General features: G+C 44.6%; 3 pseudogenes; all 3 read right to left on the reverse strand.

Moving 5' to 3' along the window:
• Positions 1 to 2,450: 2,450 nt before the first annotated feature.
• On the reverse strand, positions 2,451 to 2,627 carry LOC134584145 (U2 spliceosomal RNA; annotated as a pseudogene).
• Positions 2,628 to 11,830: 9,203 nt separating this feature from the next.
• Positions 11,831 to 12,006, reverse strand: LOC134584148 (U2 spliceosomal RNA; annotated as a pseudogene).
• A 762-nt stretch (positions 12,007 to 12,768) lies between these two features.
• Positions 12,769 to 12,944, reverse strand: LOC134584158 (U2 spliceosomal RNA; annotated as a pseudogene).
• Positions 12,945 to 14,259: the final 1,315 nt, after the last annotated feature.

The following is a 14,259-nucleotide window of genomic DNA, read 5'->3' on the forward strand; positions in this document are numbered from 1 at the left end:
GGGGTTTTTAACCCTCATCATCTCACGTCCCTTCACCATGTTCTGAGCTACTGTCATGGCCTACTTGAAACCCAGCACCGTCCAACTCTGTTGAAACCGTCTGAGTCACCATCATTGGGGAACAAGATCCCGATACATCCGACTCAGACCAGTCTCCACCTACAGGGGAAGAAGCTAACAAAATCTTCTGAAAGTCAACAGGATCCAACTCCTTACCTTTCCTATTTTGCTTTTTTGCCGCTGGAACTATTTTTTTGGGCTCACTAGCCCCTACTTCCATTAAATTTGAAGGACCTGCCATTTCAGCTTCCATGACTTCTGGCTCTGTACTCCTTACCTCTGTCTCTGGAACTACTTCAAGTGACTCCTTCTTATCAGCCTTTTTCAATAATTCCGCAGCCATAATACTTGCATGCCTCTCTTCATGCTCATGCTGGGTTCTCAGTTGTGTACCGAAAGTCGGAATAAAAGACAACCTAGTCTTCTGTACAGTTTTTCTTTCCACAGGAACTTCAACAGTTTCTGTTTGTTCAGGCCCCGCTACAGTCACCGCCGGAGGGGGACCCTGCTGCAAATTCGGGCAGAACTTTGCCATATGACGCTCCGACCCACACAGGTCACATTTGCGCCTTTCAGCGCAATCTGCAGCAGTATGTCCCTCCCCGAAGCAGTTCCTGCAGCACATACCCTTTGAACATTCAACACTCACGTGACCAAACTGGTAGCAATTACGACAGAACTTTGGCTGTCCAGGGTAGAACAGGTATCCCCTGTTCCCCCCGATTGAGAAATTCTGAGGAGGGTGTTTCAAACCACTTACCTCTGAGGTATCTTGACGTAGCATGACAAAGAATTTTCGCTTCCCGTTATACACCCCATAAGCATTGATCAGTTTCACTGGTTTCGACACTGAAGAACAATACCTACTCAAGAAAATCATTATTTCCTCGTCCGAGACAAACGGGTTGTACATATGTACACATAAAGGAATTCTGGAAACTGGCACAAATGGTACAAACGTAATGCCTTCCAATATTTTCTCATCTTCCTTTACCTTCATCCGTTCCATCACCGTAGTAACGTGATCTTGTTCAGTAAAAGTAATATCGTAAATACCTCTCGTTTGAAAATCCTGGACGCAGAACATCCACTCTCTCGGCACTTTCAATAAATTCTCCAAGATCTCCCTCTGTATCATACATAAACCAACCGATATCCTCTTCTCAGCCGCAACATAAATACGGATGGTTTTAGGAAAAGACGGACCTCCTCTCTCCATCGTTGGTCGCTTCCCGTTCCCAGAGTCAGCGCGGATCGCCCCCCAATAGCAGCATCCAGACCGTGTCCCCACTGGGAGAACACCGTCCGGAAGGCCGAGGGGCTAGCGTTGCCGATCCTCTGGGACCTCCTGACTAGACCAGCTTTTACACTTGATCTTAGCCAAAAGGCCGAGAAGCGATAACCAGAATGGGCGCCCAGCTACTCACCTGCCGTTCGCCGGCGCTTGTTCAGCTTGCGGTGAGCCTTGGCCACAGTGCTGCCGCCTTTTCCTCATCTAGGTGTAAGCTGGCTACAAATAGCAACAGAGACAAAGTCACCACAGCAGCAAACAACCTCTAAACCCTTGAAACCCAGCTCCCCTTCTTAATCTTGTCCATTCCTCCCTCCCCTCCAGACATACCTTGCACCTCTGTCTCTCCTGCTCAGCTGCTACCGCTGATAAGGTGCCTAACGAGGTTGCTGGATCACCTGGTCTGTTCCTCTTCAGCTGCAAGTAGGGTAGATAGAGCAAGCAATTAAGCACCACCTGCTGATTGCTCGCAATCACTCAATAATGCAATTAATTAAACCTTTAATTGATTGATAACCTAGATGTTGCTCAGATTTCCCTCCAAAACGTTTGTGCTGTCATTGCAAAGACCAGCAGGCTGCAGGCTGCAGCAAATTTGCATAATTAATCCCGCCCACTTTTCCAACACTGATAATGCACGCTGCCAGCCAGCCAGCAATACATACTCTGACTTCTTCACAATGGATATATGTACTGGACACTTTTATTCCATGAAGTGATTACACAGATTTACATGATAACAATGAATAAATACATGGGATCAGGTGAACAGAATTGAATCGTGCACAGCACATGATAGATAATAACAATCAGACTAGCGATCAATCCAAACGAAACAATAACAGTTAACAAACATTGCTACAAGTGTCCATAATTCAAGGAATGTCATGTTTTTGGTCCGTTCCGTCCAGGCTTCATTCAGGCATGCCATGCCGCAGACAGGGGGAGGCAGAGCTCGCACTTAGACAGAACAGAGAAAAAAGCAGGGAAGGAAGGAGAACAAGTTTGCCTTCGTTCTCGCCAAGTGAGAGTCCAGTGGCTTGCTTTTCCTTTTTGCATTTTTTGTTCAATCAATCAATCTATTTTTTAACCAGCATAAGAGAGGTGCACCGGTCCTGGAGGTACTGCAATACCAGGTCAATGCGTGGAGTGGACAGAGCAAGCTCTTCTTCCATCTCCCTGTTCCAAAAATCCATTTAATATATGGTCCCCAGATAGGGGACGTATCAGATATTAAACTGATAAGAACAGATTTTTTGATTTAACAAAAAAGTCTTTATTTCAAAATAGACAGGTTACAGTTTAAAACATATCTGCGTCGAAGCGCAGTGTCATACATTCTTACATACTTTATATCTTGCTAGCAGTCAGTTTTGGGCACTTTGGGCTGAGACCTTTATTAGTGCCCAAGTACCAACTGCCAACCATACATACATTAAATGCACCCATACCTTCCCACCAAAACAACAATAATAAATAAAAGGGGGAGGGGAGGTGAGGGGGCTTTCCGACTCTTTATCCAATAGGGGTTTTGTTGGTTGGGGTCAAGTCTCTGGAAGAAGAAAGGGGCGGAGGGGGGGGGGCGGCTGAGGGGTCTAGGGCTCAGTCCTCTTCTTCTTCACCGAGGTTGTCCATGGTGTCATAGTCTCTGAGCAGGCTGTGGACCAGCCTGCGGCAGTCTCGGATAGTGACTTGTTCCCTCCTCAACACCAAGCGATTCCTGGCGAACCATAGGGCATCCTTCACGCAGCACAGTAGGCGCCATGCGTCCTCAATTGCCCCCACTGTGTGCGTTCCGGGAAATAGTCCATACAGGATAGAGTGATATGACAGATGCTGTCTCTCAACTGAGTCTCTGAGTTCTCTTTCCAGGGCTCCCAGCAAAGCCTGTGCAAATTTACACTGCCAGAAGAGGTGTAGAGAAGTTTCCTCCTCCACAACACACTGCGGACAATGTCTGTATCTGCACAGCCCCCTCGCATGCATGAATGTCCTTAGGGGGAGGCCTCCCTGGATGGCCATCCATGCCATGTCTTTGTGTCTATTGGTCAGCCTGCCGGATGCCACCTTCTCCCATACAGTCTCTGTTGTGGCGGCTGGCAGCCCTGGAATAGACTCTGTAATGTCCTGTGCTCTGATTAGTTTGTAGATCACCTTGGGGGACCACAGTTCCGGTTTGACTCCTTCCAGATGGTGTTCCTTCACAAACTTTCTCACATCAAGGTAATACCAAGGAGTGTTCCAGTTGTAAGGGATGGAGCTGTCCCACTTGTCCCAGCCCAGCCCTCTCCAGATGGGTAGGAGGAAAAAGCGGGACATGGAGTTCCCGGCAGAGCAGTTTGCATTGTCTCTTAGCGTCCTGCGAACTCCGTTGCATACAAAGAAGGCTCGAAGCCAGGTGGGGATATCTGGAACTCCCTTGCCTCCCTTGCGGGGTTCTTTGTACATCACGGTGCGCTTCACTCTGTCCATCTTGGATCCCCAGATGAAGTTAAAAACTGCTCTTGTGATGGCTCTGCAAACAGCCATCAGAGGGGGCCACGCCTGGGCCGTGTACTGCAGAACAGGGAGGATCTCGTTCCGCAGCACTAGTTTTTTCCCTTCGATGGTAAGGTCTCTGAGGATCCACAATCCGAACTTCTGGTTCACTTTTGCCAGTCTCTCGTCCCAGCTTTTCAAGGCAGCACCCTCTCCCCCAAACCAGACCCCTAGAATCTTAATGAGGCCTGATTTGATGGGGAAGGGAAGAGGGTCTGAGGGTACATCCCACTGCCCAAATAGCATAGTCTCTGACTTCCCGCAGTTGATCTTGGCTCCTGAAGCTCTGCCGAAGTCATCACAGGTGGACTTGAGTGCTCTCACTGCATGGGGGTCGGCGCAGAAGATGGTGACGTCGTCCATGTAGATCGAGCACTTTACTTCTTTCCCTCTGGTTCCTGGTGTGGTGATCCCTCTGATCTCACGGTTCTGCCTGATGGACTCGGCGAAGAGTTCTATGCAACAGACAAAGAGGAGAGGTGAGAGAGGGCAGCCTTGCCTGACCCCTGACCTGACTAGGAAGGGTTCAGTTTTCCAGCCATTCACCAACACAGTGCTGCAGATATCACGGTACATTAGGTTTACATAGGAGCAGAACACTTCCCCCAGCCCAAACCTGCGCAGTACTCTATTCATGAACTCATGAGAGACACGATCAAAGGCTTTCTCCTGGTCCAGGCGCACGAGTGCAGCCCGGACCCGGCGATCCTTGATGTAATGGATCGTGTCTCTGACGAGTGCCAGGCTGTCGGAGATCCGGCGTCCTGGGATGCCACAGGTCTGGTCAGGGTCGATGATCCCTCCTATGACCGCCTTCAGTCTGGTTGCTAAGACCTTGGCCAGGATCTTGTAGTCCACATTAAGGAGAGAGATGGGTCTCCAGTTTTTAAGGTCGCATCTCCCCCCCTTCTGTTTATACAAAATCGTGATCATACCTTCCCTGAGAGTGGGTGGTAGGCTGCCCGTCTCTGCCATCTCCTCATACAGGGCCAGCAGGTCCGGTCCAATGAGGTCCCACAGCGTTACGTATAACTCGGCTGGGAGACCGTCACTGCCCGGGGTCCTTCCTGGTCTAAAGGATCTGGCCGCAACGTGCAGCTCCCCCAGAGTCAGGGGGCCGTCTAGCACGGCTTTCCCTGTTGGGTCTACCGTCCTCGTGATACCCGAGAGGAATCTCTCGGCGGCATCACTGCACATATGCTTAGGGGAGTAGAGGTCCTTGTAGTAGTCCGTTACTACCTTCGTGACCCTCTCTTTCCCCTGTTGCATATCACCATTACCATCACGTAACTCAGACAGGGGTGTGTGGCCAGAGTGGAGTTTCCTAAAGAAGAAGGAGTTGCACTTCTCCCCCTTCTCAAGATTCTCCACTTTGGAACGAAAGATGATTTGCCTGGCTTCTTCCTCAAAGTGTCTTTTCAGACCCTCCTTGGTTTCCTCCAGCTCCTCACCCACGTCCCATCCACAGAGTTGCAGGTCCAGCAGACACTGCAACAAAGATAAGAACAGATTTTTTTTTTTTTTTTTTCTTTTTTTTTCTTTTTTTTTTTCTTGAACCACTCAGTCACAGAGCATTTCCTCCAGATGACATTCAAGGAATCTCTCAGGTAACATCCTTATGATTCTTTTCAATAAAATATTTTAATAATCACAACACACAAAAAAACAACAATTCCCATCACCTTCCCCACAACCCACGGCAAACCACCCACTTCAAAAACACATCAAAATTAGAAATCCTAAACCAATCATCCTACCATTCATACTTACCCCATTTTTTTTTTTTTTAAAGAAAACACACAGTATATATACAGTAATTCAAAACATACCCTAAAAAAACGCCACACAATCCACCACCCAATAACACCAATACCCACCAATTCATCTTATTAGCCCTCAACCCACCAATTTTGCATGTCTTCGTTTCCTGAATAAAACAAAACATACATTAACAAAAATACAGCATAACCCTTTTTTTTTCTCTTTCCTTTTTCCTTTTTCTTTTTTCTTTTTTTTTTCAAAAATAACAACAACCAAGCTACAAACTCTACCCACCACCCATCATTCCTATGCACACCATTTTTTCAATTTTTTTGTCTTCCAAAACCCTTCCGCATCTAACTCACCTTTTTTCCTTACATCCAATAAATAATACAAATACATTTTCCCTCGAATCATTCTCAAACATCCATCAACTCCTATACTATCATTCTTAAATACTAACAAATTCCTCACATCCCATAATACTTATTTTACACAACACATCATCAACCATAACACTCTCTCTCTTTCTTTATCAATTTTACACACTCCATATAATAAAACTTCAAACGTAAAAACTTGTACACCACTCAAACAAACAAACATCTTCAACAATTTCTTCAAAACATCCCTCACAAAACAACAATTCCAAAACATATGAACCACATTTTCACAACATCCACACCCAACCCTCGGACACATTTCAACTCTCGCTAAACTCCTTCCATGTAAAAATTCTCTCGTAGGTAAGACATTATGTACTGCCATCCACGCTATATCTCTCTGTCTATTTACCACCTCAATACCATTCATTCTTTTCCAAACTTCTTTGCTCTGATCCATACTCAAACCAACAATTCCCAACATTTCTTCTTTACCTCGTATTAGTTTAAACACTCTTTTTTTCTCACACCATTCATCTTTTGACACATTCACTAAGTCATACTTTTTCACACATACCTCAATCTTCCTATAAAACCAAGGTATATTAAAACAATAAGGTTTCATTCGATCTAATTCATGTAAACCATACTTTCTCAGAATCATTCCTGCCTCATATTTTAACATACATCCTATCATATTTTCTTGTAAACTAATTTTCACACACATTCTAACATAATGCACTAACAAAAATTGCTCCAGATCTGGCATACCCATACCTCCATTCTCTCTCTTTTTCATAACTTTTTCTCTGCACAACCTCTCCATCCTTCCACCCCAAAAAAACAAAAACATAATCCTAACTAACTTCCGTAGTCTTTTATGGTCTATAGGAAAAATAAAATTAAGATACAACATAATAGGAATTAAAACTACTTTAATAATTAAAATCTTTCCCTCCATTGATAAAATCCTTTCATTCCAAAATCCAATCTTCTGATTCACTCTATTCACAACCTTTACCCAACTCTGTTTTCCTTTTAATTCCTCATCAAAACTCACCCCTAATACTTCAATCCCATCCGTCACCACTGGCCACCCACATAATTCAATCTCTCTCCAGTCACCAAAGGCCTTACATGCACATTTATCCCAATTCACTTTAAAACCACTCGCCAAACAAAACAATTCAACTAATAATTTAATTCTCCTTAAACCCGCTAGATTCTTGCAAACAACAGTCACGTCATCCATATAACCCAACACTTTCAAACTTCTCGCACCACTACCTGGGATTTCCACACCTCTCACCAATTTATCCTTCCTTATACTCTTCAACAATGGTTCTATCACACAAATAAAAAGAATTGGAGACAGGGGACACCCCTGCCTCACCCCAGAGCCTACTTTAAACACATCAGTCCACCAACCATTCACTTGTACCACACTACTAATATTTGCATACATACATTTTATCCAATTTAATAATTTACTAGGTATTCCCATTCTATCCAAAACTTTAAACATAAAACCATGCGCTACCCTATCATACGCCTTTTCAAAATCAATCGTCGCAATCGCTACTCCTTGCTTTCTTTCCATACAATCCCACAACACATCTCTCAAACATATCAAATTCTCCGCAATTTGTCTCCCAGGTACTGCACATACTTGCTCTTCACCAATCATATCTCCAATCACATCTTTCATCCTGTTTGCAATAATTTTGGCTAAAATTTTATAATCCGAATTAAGTAAAGTTATTGGTCTCCAATTTTTCAAATCTTGTTTATCACCTTTTTTAAAAATTAAAACAATCACACCTCTCTTCATTGATTCAGTCAATTCTCCCTTACATAAAACCATTTTACATACATCCAAGAAATCATCTCCAATCACTTCCCAAAACAACCTATAAAATTCAATTGGCAACCCATCACATCCAGGCATTTTATTTAGTTTAAAATTATCAATCGTACTACGTAGTTCATTCTTATCTATCACTCTTACCAGGCTATATTCATCCTCCTTTCTCACACCTCTCTCAACTTTTTCCAACAAATCATTCTCCAAACTCACATCCCTTTCCCTATCAGTGTATAACTTTTCATAAAAACCTTTAACTTCATTTAACATTAGATCTTTTCCCGTTAACAAAACCCCATCCTCATTCAAAATACCACCCATACCTTGCTTTCCTTTATACACCTTCTTGAAAAAAAACCTCGTACACTTTTCATCTTTATCAAAAACATTCATCCTCGCAGCAAATACAATCTTCCTTCCTTTTTCATCCAAACATTTCTTCCTTTCTTCCCTTGCTGTCTCTAGCTCCTCATTCACTTCCCACCCCAACTCTCTCAACTTACATAAATAATCAATCCTTTTCCTAATACCCTCAAAACATTCTCTCTCTCTCTTAGCTTTCGCTCTGCCTTTACGAATAAAAAATTCCTTTGTTTTTTCTTTCACCCATTCCCACCAATCAAGTATACATGCAAACTCATTTTTACTTTCTCTCCACCTCTTATACATCACCAAATAATTCTTTTATTTCTTCATCTTCTAACATACTCACATTCATCTTCCAACAGCCTTTTCCATATTCCATGCGCACCTCCATACGAACTCTTCCTTCCAACATCACATGGTCAGAAAACGGGACTTTGTGCATAAGAAGACATTCTACCATAACACCCTGTGAAACAAAACAATAATCAATTCGTGATTTCACAGTCCCCTTATCACTAAAATACGTATACACCTCTTTATCTCCTGTGACTTTCACCATATCAATGTAATCAAAATCCCTAATCAAATTACCCAACATCCTACCTGATCTGTCCAATTTACAGTCGTCACTATTACCCACCCTGTCCTCCCTCCGTATAATACAATTAAAATCCCCCATAAGAAAAGTGAACTCCCTTCCCGGCAAATACATACTCGGACACTCAAACACATCCACCCTTTCATTCCTATTAACCGGTGCATACATATTAAAAATCCTAAACCTTGTGCCCCTAAACAAAACATTAACCAACAACACCCTCCCTGACACTATTTCAATTACATCAATTATTTCAAATTCCCACCCCTTAAATAGAATCGCAACCCCTACGTTTTTCCCATCACCACAAGAAAAAACTATTGGTCCTAAATTCCAGGAATATGACTGCGGCACCTCCTTCAAACAACATTCCTGCAGACAACAAAAGGTTCTCCTTTTAAATACTCAAAAATCAAAACTCTCCGTTTTGCTGCAAAAATACTTCTCACATTTAGTGAGCAGAAAATAAACATGAATCAGAGGGGAAAAACCTCATCACACTTCACGTGCCACTGTCCGTATCAACAAACTTTTCAGAGCTTTGAGAGTATCCCGAAATCCCAACCAGTCTCGACACGTCCCTCGTGTCAAACAAAGGTGCTGCAGAACTAGAAGTATCACCCTCAGAGCCGGACACCCTTCCTGGAGACACCTCCCTCAGCACCTTCTGGAATTCCTTAGATAATTTACGGCTCCTCCTACGCACCTTTTTTGCAGCATGAACCGTTTTTTCCTGTTCCTCACTTTCCGAATCTACAGTCGAAGGACCAGCCACCACATTTTCCACCACTTTTTCCACCTCCATCGACTCACCTTCAACCATACTCTCAGAAACTAACACCGACTCATCACTGGCTTTCTTTTTTGCCAGGTCCTCAGCCATAATCTGAGCATGACGAGCTTCATGCTCCTCCTTTGATTTCAAAACAGTACCAAATGTGGGAATGAAAGGAATCCTGACTTTCTCTCCAGCTATTTTCTTTTCCTCATTTTCACCCACCACCGTGCTCTCAGAAACCTTCACCCATGAAAAATCATGCTGTACATTTGGACATGACCTGGCCATATGCCTCTCAGAACCACACAGGTCACAACGCTTCTTTTCAGCACATTCTGACGCTGTGTGGCCTTCACTGAAGCAATTTCTACAACACTGGCCCTTTTCGCATTCGTCGCTAGTATGTCCAAATTGAAAACAATTTCGGCAGTACCTGGGCTGACCGGGATAAAATAAGTAACCCCTATTACCTCCGATTGAGAAGTTTTGGGGCGGGTGTACTAACCCATTTATACCAGTTGCATCTGCCTTTAAGACGACAAAAAAAACTTACGTTTGCCGTTGTATACACCAAACATGTTCACTTGTTTGAAGGGCTTGGAAACGGACGAGCAATACCGATTCAAGAAGGCCGTAATTTCTTCGTCGCTAACAAAGGGGTTAAACATATGTACAATTAGGGGTAGTCTAGACATTGAAACGTGCGGTACAAAAGTAATACCTTCCAGCAGGAAATCTGTCGCCTTCTGTCTTTCACGTTCCATCACCGTAGCCAGTTGTTCTTGAGTCATAAACGTGACGTCGTACATTCCCCTCGCCGGGAAATCTTGGATGCAAAACAACCACTCCCTGGGGACCTTCAATAAACCTTCCAATATCTCCTTCTGGACTGTATGCAAACTCACGGACCTTTTCTTTTCTTCAGCAACGTACAACCGCACAGTACGTGGATAAGAGGGCGCTATTCTCTCCATCCTGGATCCCTCCTCGTTCCTAGTGGCAGATCAGGTCGTCCCCCAATAGCAGCAACCGGACTGCGCCTCCCAAAGGAAGACACAGCCGGAAGGCCGAGGGACTAGCGTCTCTACACACCAGGACCTTCTGACCAGACCAGCTGTTACACTTGATCTTAGCCAAAAGGCCGAGAAGCGATAACCAGAATGGGCGCCCAGCTACTCACCTGCCGTTCGCCGGCGCTTGTTCAGCTTGCGGTGAGCCTTGGGCACAGTGCCGCCTTTTCCTCATCTAGGTGTAAGCTGGCTACAAATAGCAACAGAGACAAAGTCACCAGAGCAGCAAACAACCTCTAAACCCTTGAAACCCAGCTCCCCTTCTTAATCTTGTCCATTCCTCCCTCCTCCCCTCCAGACATACCTTGCACCTCTGTCTCTCCTGCTCAGCTGCTACCGCTGATAAGGTGCCTAACGAGGTTGCTGGATCACCTGGTCTGTTCCTCTTCAGCTGCAAGTAGGGTAGATAGAGCAAGCAATTAAGCACCACCTGCTGATTGCTCGCAATCATTCAATAATGCAATTAATTAAACCTTTAATTGATTGATAACCTAGATGTTGCTCAGATTTCCCTCCAAAACGTTTGTGCTGTCATTGCAAAGACCAGCATGCTGCAGGCTGCAGCAAATTTGCATAATTAATCCCGCCCACTTTTCCAACACTGATAATGCACGCTGCCAGCCAGCCAGCCAGCCAGCCAGCCAGCAATACAGCAATACATACTCTGACTTCTTCACAATGGATATGTACTGGACACTTTTATTCCATGAAGTGATTACACAGATTTACAGGATAACAATGATTAAATAAATACATGGGATCAGGTGAACAGAATTGAATCGTGCACAGCACATGATAGAGAATAACAATCAGACTAGCGATCAATCCAAACGAAACAATAACAGTTAAAAAAACATTGCTACAAGTGTCCATAATTCAAGGAATGTAATGTTTTTGGTCCGTTCCGTCCAGGCTTCATTCAGGCATGCCATGCCGCAGACAGGGGGAGGCAGAGCTCGCACTTAGACAGAACAGAGAAAAAAGCAGGGAAGGAAGGAAGGAGAACAAGTTTGCCTTCGTTCTCACACACCAAGTGAGAGTCCAGTGGCTTGCTTTTTTTTCTTTTCCCTTTTGCATTTGTTTTTTGTTTGTTTGTTCCATCTATTTTTTAACCAGCATAAGAGAGGTGCACCGGTCCTGGAGGTACTGCAATACCAGGTCAATGCGTGGAGTGGACAGAGCAAGCTCTTCTTCCATCTCCCTGTTCCAAAAATCCATTTAATATATGGTCCCCAGATAGGGGACGTATCAGATATTAAACTGATAAGAACAGATTTTTGATTTAACAAAAAAGTCTTTATTTCGAAATAAACAGTTTACAGTTTAAAACATATCTGCGTCGAAGCGCAGTGTCAGACATTCTTACATACTTTATATCTTGCTAGCAGTCAGTTCTGGGCACTTTGGGCTGAGACCTTTATTAGTGCCCAAGTACCAACTGCCAACCATACAAACATTAAATGCACCCATACCTTCCCACCAAAACAACAATAATAAATAATGTGCTGTCATTGCAAAGACCAGCAGGCTGCAGCAAATTTGCATAATTAATCCCGCCCACTTTTCCAACACTGATAATGCACGCTGCCAGCCAGCCAGCCAGCCAGCCAGCCAGCAATACATACTCTGACTTCTTCACAATGGATATATGTACTGGACACTTTTATTCCATGAAGTGATTACACAGATTTACATGATAACAATGAATAAATACATGGGATATGGTGAACAGAATTGAATCGTGCACAGCACATGATAGATAATAACAATCAGACTAGCGATCAATCCAAACGAAACAATAACAGTTAACAAACATTGCTACAAGTGTCCATAATTCAAGGAATGTAATGTTTTTGGTCCGTTCCGTCCAGGCTTCATTCAGGCATGCCATGCCGCAGACAGGGGGAGGCAGAGCTCGCACTTAGACAGAACAGAGAAAAAAGCAGGGAAGGAAGGAGAACAAATTTGCCTTCGTTCTCGCCAAGTGAGAGTCCAGTGGCTTGCTTTTCCTTTTTGCATTTTTTGTTCAATCAATCAATCTATTTTTTAACCAGCATAAGAGAGGTGCACCGGTCCTGGAGGTACTGCAATACTAGGTCAATGCGTGGAGTGGACAGAGCAAGCTCTTCTTCCATCTCCCTGTTCCAAAAATCCATTTAATATATGGTCCCCAGATAGGGGACGTATCAGATATTAAACTGATAAGAACAGATTTTTGATTTAACAAAAAAGTCTTTATTTCGAAATAGACAGTTTACAGTTTAAAACATATCTGCGTCGAAGCGCAGTGTCATACATTCTTACATACTTTATATCTTGCTAGCAGTCAGTTTTGGGCACTTTGGGCTGAGACCTTTATTAGTGCCCAAGTACCAACTGCCAACCATACATACATTAAATGCACCCATACCTTCCCACCAAAACAACAATAATAAAAGGGGGGGGGGGGTGAGGGGGCTTTCCGACTCTTTATCCAATAGGGGTTTTGTTGGTTGGGGTCAAGTCTCTGGAAGAAGAAAGGGGCGGAGGGGGGGGGGGGGCGGCTGAGGGGTCTAGGGCTCAGTCCTCTTCTTCTTCACCGAGGTTGTCCATGGTGTCATAGTCTCTGAGCAGGCTGTGGACCAGCCTGCGGCAGTCTCGGATAGTGACTTGTTCCCTCCTCAACACCAAGCGATTCCTGGTGAACCATAGGGCATCCTTCACGCAGCACAGTAGGCGCCATGCGTCCTCAATTGCCCCCACTGTGTGCGTTCCGGGAAATAGTCCATACAGGATAGAGTGATATGACAGATGCTGTCTCTCAACTGAGTCTCTGAGTTCTCTTTCCAGGGCTCCCAGCAAAGCCTGTGCAAATTTACACTGCCAGAAGAGGTGTAGAGAAGTTTCCTCCTCCACAACACACTGCGGACAATGTCTGTATCTGCACAGCCCCCTCGCATGCATGAATGTCCTTAGGGGGAGGCCTCCCTGGATGGCCATCCATGCCATGTCTTTGTGTCTATTGGTCAGCCTGCCGGATGCCACCTTCTCCCATACAGTCTCTGTTGTGGCGGCTGGCAGCCCTGGAATAGACTCTGTAATGTCCTGTGCTCTGATTAGTTTGTAGATCACCTTGGGGGACCACAGTTCCGGTTTGACTCCTTCCAGATGGTGTTCCTTCACAAACTTTCTCACATCAAGGTAATACCAAGGAGTGTTCCAGTTGTAAGGGATGGAGCTGTCCCACTTGTCCCAGCCCAGCCCTCTCCAGATGGGTAGGAGGAAAAAGCGGGACATGGAGTTCCCGGCAGAGCAGTTTGCATTGTCTCTTAGCGTCCTGCGAACTCCGTTGCATACAAAGAAGGCTCGAAGCCAGGTGGGGATATCTGGAACTCCCTTGCCTCCCTTGCGGGGTTCTTTGTACATCACGGTGCGCTTCACTCTGTCCATCTTGGATCCCCAGATGAAGTTAAAAACTGCTCTTGTGATGGCTCTGCAAACAGCCATCAGAGGGGGCCACGCCTGGGCCGTGTACTGCAGAACAGGGAGGATCTCGTTCCGCAGCACTAGT

The sequence above is a fragment of the Pelobates fuscus genome, chromosome 13 (assembly GCF_036172605.1).
Source record: "Pelobates fuscus isolate aPelFus1 chromosome 13, aPelFus1.pri, whole genome shotgun sequence".
Classification (NCBI taxonomy): Eukaryota; Metazoa; Chordata; class Amphibia; order Anura; family Pelobatidae; genus Pelobates; species Pelobates fuscus.